Source organism: Alligator sinensis, unplaced genomic scaffold (assembly GCF_000455745.1).
Source record: "Alligator sinensis unplaced genomic scaffold, ASM45574v1 scaffold968_1, whole genome shotgun sequence".
Classification (NCBI taxonomy): Eukaryota; Metazoa; Chordata; order Crocodylia; family Alligatoridae; genus Alligator; species Alligator sinensis.
Genome location: NW_005843177.1, coordinates 88476 through 96462, shown reverse-complemented (window position 1 = coordinate 96462; position 7987 = coordinate 88476). Strand labels below are relative to the sequence as shown.

Here is a 7987-nt window from a genome sequence, read left to right as displayed (position 1 = left end):
GTGGATGAGGCGTTGTCGTGTCAGGTTGGAGGATCGGCTGAAGCTCTTCCCACAGTCCGAGCACTGATGTGGCTTCTCCCCTGTGTGGATGTGCTGGTGTTTGGTCAGGTAGGAGGACAGGTAGAACCGCTTCCCACACTCTAAGCACTGATGTGGTTTCTCCCCGGTGTGGATGAGCCGGTGTTCAGTCAGGTGGGAGGATCGGCTGAAGCTTTTCCCACACTCCAAGCACCGATGTGGCTTCTCTCGTGTATGGACAAGGCGGTGTTTGGTCAGGTAGGAGGACCGGTGGAACCTCTTCCCACACTGTGCGCACGAATGTGGCTTTGCCCCCATGTGGATGAACCGGTGTTGGGTCAGGTTGGAGGATCGGTTGAAGCTCTTCCCACACTTGGTGCATGTGTGGAGCTTCTTCCCGGTGTGCCTTATCTTTTGAAGAGCCAGGAGTGATGGGTGGTTAAGGGTTTTCCTGACTTCACGGAAGAGGTGGGTTCTGCCTCTTTGAATGGCAGCAAGCTGCTGCTTTCCTCTGAGACCCTCCCCACTGCCTTGGCTTGGATGCAGTACCTCTTTCCAGCGGCTCTTTACATCTCTCAGCTCCACAAATTCTTCCCTGGACTCAGGGCTCTTTCTGGGGTCTCCACTCCCTTCTCCACTCTCACACCCAGCTGGAGATGGTACCTGGTTCACTGCCACATTCTGCTTCTGCTTTTGGAGCCTCCCTGGACTCTTGTGCCATTGCTCTCTCTCGATTCTCAAGGAGCCCATCTCACCCAAACGCCCTGGGGAAGTCCACGGTGGCTCCAGGTCTTCAGGCCCTTCCTCAGGAGTCTGCTCCACAGCTCTGCTCAGCAGCCAGGCACCTCCTGCATGGGGAAGAGAAACTCCAGGTTAGCCACTACCCTGCTGGCAAGGGGTAAACGCTGCTATTTCTTTTGCTGGGATGGGCCTCAGAGCAGGCCTGGACCGTGGCACTTGTGTTCCCTCAATAAATGAAGGTCAAGTGCTGGGCGTGAGGGAGGGGCAGGTCCCTGTGTCGGACTGATGGTTTCTACTCGGTGCAGTTTAGAGCCAGACTCTCAGAGTTTCTGGCCACCTGTCACCTCCATCACCTCCGGCCCTGCTAGGAGAAGCGCATGTGGGACACATGTGTTAGGACAGTACCTGAATAGCTTCATGCTCTAATGGGCTGAGGAGGAGGGGAGGACTTAGAGCCGTGGCTCTCTCTTCTGAAAGGAGCAGGGCTGTGCTTCCTGTCTGCCTCCAGGGCAAGGTCTGATGCAGGGAATGAACCCATGGAGCTTTCCTCTGCTGATGGGTCCCAGGTGGCCTCCCTGTCACAGGAGTCTGCAATGGGTCTAAGGCCCTGGCATGAGCCTGAACCTGGACTCTGTGCTAGTCTCAGGCTTCATAGATGTAGATTCATAGATGTTAGGGTCGGAAGGGACCTCAATAGATCATCGAGTCCGACCCCCTGCATAGGCAGGAAAGAGGGCTGGGTCTAGATGACCCCAGCTAGATACTCATCTAACCTCCTCTTGAAGACCCCCAGGGCAGGGGAGAGCACCCCCTCCCTTGGGAGCCCGTTCCAGACCTTGGCCACTCGAACTGTGAAGAAGTTCTTCCTAATGTCCAATCTAAATCTGCTCTCTGCTAGCTTGTGGCCATTATTTCTTGTAACCCCCGGGGGCGCCTTGGTGAATAAATCCTCACCAATTCCCTTCTGTGCCCCCGTGATGAACTTATAGGCAGTCACAAGGTCGCCTCTCAACCTTCTCTTGCGGAGGCTGAAAAGGTCCAGGTTCTCTAGTGTCTCCTCGTAGGGCTTGGCCTGCAGGCCCTTAACCATACGAGTGGCCCTTCTCTGGACCCTCTCCAGGTTATCCACATCCCTCTTGAAGTGTGAAACACAACGGCCCCTTTCCACTGCAAGGAGAATTTCCCCGTTTGCTCACTCGCACCCCAAGACACCGCAGCTGGGACTTGAACTCTGATCTCCGGCATGGTAGGCTCCATCACACAGCCACCAGTGCTGGGGGGAAGGGACCTAGTAGATCATCAAGTCTGACCCCCTGCCCTGGGAAGGAATGAATAGTGGGCTCATATGACCCCAGCCAAGTAATTATGAAGCCTCCTCTTAAAGACCCCCAGGGTAGGAGCCAGCACCACTTCCCCTGGAAGGTGGTTCCAGATCCTAGCCGCCCTGACTGTGAAGCAGTGGCTTCTAATGTCTAGTCTAAACCTACTCTCTAACAACTTATGGCTGTTATTCCTTGTTACTCTGGGAGGTGCTCAGGGCAACACAGTCTCTCCCATTCTCCACAGGTCCCCGCTAGTGAGTTTATATTTGGCCACCAGATCCCCTCTCGGCCTTCTCTTGTGGAGGCTAAACAGGTTCAGGTCCTGTAGCCTCTCCTCGTCGGGCCTGCCCTGCTGCCCCGACCATGCGGGTGGCCTCCTCTGGACCCTCTCCATGCTGTCCACATCCCTCCTGCAGTGCGGTACCTGTGGCCTGACCAGTGCCGCAAAGAGGGGGAGCATCACCTCCTTGGACCTGCTCGAGATGCATCTGTGGATGCACGACAAGATGTGGTTGGCCTTCCTGACCGCGTCCCCACACTGTCGGCCCATGTTCATTGTGGCATCAATAATGACTCCAAGATCCTTTTCTGCCTCTGCGCTGACGAGAGGGGAGTTCCCCAGCCTGTAGGTCTGCTGCTGGTTCTTCCTCCCCAGGTGCAGCACCTTGCACTTGTCAGTGTTGAAACCCATCCTGTTCTCATTCCCCCCACAACCTGAAAACTTCTGAATCCCACCCATGCCATGGAGCCATTTCATGCAGCCTGAGACCAGGATGAAACACTTCCTGGGTTCCAGGTCAACCTGATCAGGAGCAGCCAGGGACAGCATCGGCTTGTTTCTTGTCCAACACTGACGGCTACATAGAGCCTCAGCACACCATCCTGATTTCCATGGGGGGACTACAAATCCCATCATGCCCTGGAAGAAGGTGGTAGAGACATATAGCTACCTTGGGCTGGGGAAGGAACTTTTACATGGCTGAATGAAGATGGAAATTGAAGGTCACAGTATCCCAGGGAAACCAGATCTGGGCTGAATAAAATCAAGACAGCAAACCTGATTGCCCCCCAACACGTGGCATTAGAGGCAGAAGAAGGGAACAGCCACCTGTCTTCATATCGTTGAAATTCAGGGAGTAGGAACAACACGTCCCGGGCACATTATAGCATAACGTGCTGTGTTTTGAGGTCAGCACAGGGCAGGTCTGCAGTGTCCAGGTCCCCCGTCACTCTGGGCACGGAGCATTTCTGAGAGCGGAGTAGGGTGGAGGGGTCAGCCACAACTCACCCGGCAGCCGCTCCTCTGACCTGGAGATTTTCCCACGGCTCTCATCATCACAGCCCCAGAGCTGCCCCTGGCCTTGCTGGATGCTGCAGATTAAGGCAGGTGTGGGACCTCGATATCCTGTTTGGGGCAGTGGGTAAAGAGGGTTAGCAACTGGGTACTGGATGCAGAATCACCAACAAGGATTTGGGGAACGGATCCATGATCTCTAGGTTTCTACTAGGGCCTTGGTGGACAAGGGAGGATGGGCATTTAGACAGAGAAGGCACTGCAGGAACTTCCTGGGTTCCAGGTCAACCTGATCAGGAGCAGCCAGGGACAGCATCGGCTTGTTTCTTGTCCAACACTGACGGCTACATAGAGCCTCAGCACACCATCCTGATTTCCATGGGGGGACTACAAATCCCATCATGCCCTGGAAGAAGGTGGTAGAGACATATAGCTACCTTGGGCTGGGGAAGGAACTTTTACATGGCTGAATGAAGATGGAAATTGAAGGTCACAGTATCCCAGGGAAACCAGATCTGGGCTGAATAAAATCAAGACAGCAAACCTGATTGCCCCCCAACACGTGGCATTAGAGGCAGAAGAAGGGAACAGCCACCTGTCTTCATATCGTTGAAATTCAGGGAGTAGGAACAACACGTCCCGGGCACATTATAGCATAACGTGCTGTGTTTTGAGGTCAGCACAGGGCAGGTCTGCAGTGTCCAGGTCCCCCGTCACTCTGGGCACGGAGCATTTCTGAGAGCGGAGTAGGGTGGAGGGGTCAGCCACAACTCACCCGGCAGCCGCTCCTCTGACCTGGAGATTTTCCCACGGCTCTCATCATCACAGCCCCAGAGCTGCCCCTGGCCTTGCTGGATGCTGCAGATTAAGGCAGGGGTGGGACCTCGATATCCTGTTTGGGGCAGTGGGTAAAGAGGGGTAACAACTGGGTACTGGATGCAGAATCACCAACAAGGATTTGGGGAACGGATCCATGATCTCTAGGTTTCTACTAGGGCCTTGGTGGACAAGGGAGGATGGGCATTTAGACAGAGAAGGCACTGCAGGAAGAAACCTTCACTAGACGATGGTCCTTGTCACCCGGGTGGAGGAGGGATGGTCATAGAAAAGAAAGCACCAACCACTCCCTGGTTTAGAAAGAGTATTAACCAGGGACAGGCATGGAGATGCAGTGATCCATGATGTACCAGGGTGGCAGAAAGATAAAGCTTTTACTGTTTTCAAGGTACCAAAAGGAAGAGATATTGCATACACTTCTGAATGGATAACATTCATCTTTTCTGGTATTCCACTGAAAAATGAGTGATAATGAACTTATTCTCAGTGAAGGTTTAAAGCGAGCATATTTGGCAGTGAAAACCATCCATAAGCAGTGGATGACAAAGAAACTTTTTTTCTGGGAGACAGGGGAATTCAACATAACCAGGGCAAATGAAAGGATGTTCCTTATCCAACGAGAGGATGCAATTCATATGCTACCCCTCCTACTCCTACCCTAGCCCCGAAACAGAGCTCCTCCTTGAGTGCAAGGAAGCCTAGGGCCTCCAACGGCACACTTACTTGCCTGTACACTAATGCTAGGAGCTTTGGGAATAAACAGGAGGAAATGGTCCTTCTGCTAAACAGAAATGACTATGATCTCATAAGGGATAACGGAGACCTGGTGGGACTCCTCTTATGACTGGACCATGGGTATAGATGACTATACCGTGTACAGGAAAGATCGTGCTGAAAAAAGGGGCCAGGGTGTAGCTCTCTATGTCAAGGAAAGCTACACTTCCCTACAAGCTGAGACTGGCATCCAAGGAGGACACTGGAGACCTCTGGGTTAGAATACGTGGGGAACGTGGGCAAGGGAATACAATGGTAGGAGGGAGTGCTGCATCCAGTGCTGGGCTCTACAACTCAGTACGGATGTGGAGAAGCTTGGGAGAGTGCAGAGGGATCTGGGGGAACGTCTTTTCACCAGAGCACCCCAAGGGACAACAAGGTCCAATGGCCACAAACTCCTCCAAGACCATTTGAGGCTGGACATAAGGAAAAACTTATTTACTGTCCGAGCCCCCAAAGCCTTGAATAGACTCTCTCCAGAGGTGGTGCAAGCCCCTACTCTGGACTCTTTTCAGAAACATGTGAATGCTTATCTTGCTGGGATCCTTTGACCCTAGCTGACTTCCTGCCCCTAGGGCAGGGGGCTGGACCTGATGATCACTCCCAGCCCTAATGTCTATGAATCTATGAGAGGATCATCCCAGGAGGGGAGATGAGCACACAGGTTGGCAAATACTGCAGGGTTTAACAGAGTCCCTGGGAGTCATGAATATGGACACCAGGAGGCAGACGGACATACATTTCACTGCATGTGAAAGGCCAGAATGTAGAAATGGTCTATGTCATCTTTGTTGAGCCAGAGAAAGCATTTGAGTGCGTCCCTAAGCAAATCCTCTGGGAGAAGGGGAATGAAAAGAAAGCATGAGAAAAGAAAAAAACTGACCTAGGAAAAGGTACATTGCTCAACCCGGCACACAAGAAAGAACAAGCCCCTGTATTAGAATCACAGAAATTTACGGCTGGAAGGGACACATCTAGTCCAACCCTCTGCTCCAAGCAGGACCAGCCCAAATAACGGTCACAAGCTGGCAGAGGGGAGATTCAGACTAGACATCAGGAGGTGCGACTTCACAGTCAGGGCGGCTAGGATCTGGAACCAACTTCTGAGAGAAGTGGTGCTGGCTCCTACCCTGGGGGTCTTTAAGAGGAGGCTAGACGAACACCTCGCCAGGGTCATTTGACCCCAGTACTTTTTCCTGCCACGGCAGGGGGTTGTACTTGATGATCTGCTCAGGTCCCTTCCGACCCAACCAACTATGAAACAAGCCCTTGTATTAGAATCACAGAAATTTACGGTTGGAAGGACACATCTAGTCCAACCCCCTGCTCCAAGCACAACCAGCCCCAACTACATCATCCCACCCAAGGCTTTTTCCATCCAGGCTTTGAAAACTGCCACGGATGGTGACTCTGCAACCTCTCTGGGGAACCTGTTCCGGTATTTTACTGCAAACGCTCCTACCAAAGCAGCTCAGGATGCCAGTAGCCTTCTTGGCACCATGGGCACACTGCTGACTCCTGTTCCGCTCATTGTCCACTGTCATCCCCAGGTCCTTTTCTGCACAGCTGCTACCCAGCCAGTCGCCCCCAACCTGTACTGGTGCATTTAAACCATCAGCCGAAAGTTCACAAGGATGAGACTATTGAAGCACAGGGAATGACTACAAAACGTCAGAGTCCACACAGCTCCATGGAGAAGCAAGAACCAGAGCCTTACCCAGGGAAAGGAGGGCTTGGTAAGTCTTCAGCATCTGGTCCCGGTAAAGCACCTTGTCTTCATCTTCCAGCAGCTCCCACTCCTCCCGCGTGAAATACACTGCCACGTCCTCAAACACCTCCCGGAGCTGCGGGCACAAGCGCTGCACCATCAGTGTCTCCTGGGCCAGCTGCTCCCAGCCCCACAGCCCTGTCTGCAATCACTCCGCACCACAGCTCATTGCAGGCTGAGCCAGGACAGGCAGGGCTGCAACATCCCGTTACTCAGCTGACATGCGAGGTGGATGCAGCTGTGGACATGGGACCTCACGTGTCGGCCTCAGCCCAGCTCATCACGGTCTGTCAGCTTGGTCCTTCGAGGCAGCTGGGCCGGCACTTTTGGAGGCAGGGATCCACGTCTCCATGCACTCTCACCAGGCCTTCCCGTGCCAGCACCCCTGGCTATCTGCACTTGGGAGGGAGCGCCTGCTAATGCCAGCTTGTGCTGCTTGCAGCCTTTGGCACCACAGGCTTGATGCTCTTTGGGTTTCTCTGCTCCCCACATGTTTCACGGCCCCCCTGGCTCCTCCTGCGCTCTGCCCCAGTTGTGCTCCCCACAACTGCACCGGGTGCCCTGCTCACCTCCAGGCTCTGCCCCTGCTTTGGAGGCCTGCCCTGCCCCTTCTGCACTGGGCCCGGCTCAGGTGTCAGGGAGCCCCTCTCCTCCAGTCTCCCTGGGCAAGTCCTCTGCAGCTCCAGCGTCACAGGCTCTTCTCCAGGACGTTTCTGCTCAGCGCTGCTCAGGGTCCCAGCACCTGCGTGTGGGGAAGAGCACACAGGGCAGCGCTGGTGCTGCTGGCACGGGGAAAGCCCCGCTCGTCTCCTGCACTGGCCTGGGACTAAGGCAGACGGAGGCTTCGGTGTGTGGAAGATGGGGGAGAAGGTAGACCCCACATCCCACAGCTCTTGCTAAGCGCATGAGGCTGGAGATGAGCACTAATAACTGTCCCAGTCAGGGGTGGTCATCACAACACCATGTCAGAGCCGGCAGGGACACGGCTCCCTGGGAAACAACCTTGAGGGATGTTGGTGCTGTGTCACATCCACAGGGTAAGGGCAGGGGAGAGGAAATGCTAGGTCAGTCTTCTCCAGGGCAGAGGAAATGCTGTCAGGACCGCTGGGAGAACAGGAGCTGCTGGTCTGCTGGAGCAGTGACTGGACCAACATGTTCTGGCAGAGATTTCTGCACGGAGGGACGGTGCCTCCTGCTTCTGGAGGGGGTCGAGCCACTGGGGGGGGGGCCAGG

The 7987-nt window shown here is 54.4% G+C and overlaps 2 pseudogenes; one reads left to right on the top strand and one right to left on the bottom strand.

Annotated features, from left to right (window-relative positions):
* The window catches only part of LOC106723127, a 216340-nt pseudogene that overhangs the window by 121873 nt on the left and 86480 nt on the right, over nt 1–7987 (top strand).
* The window catches only part of LOC102381446, a 35892-nt pseudogene that overhangs the window by 2917 nt on the left and 24988 nt on the right, over nt 1–7987 (bottom strand).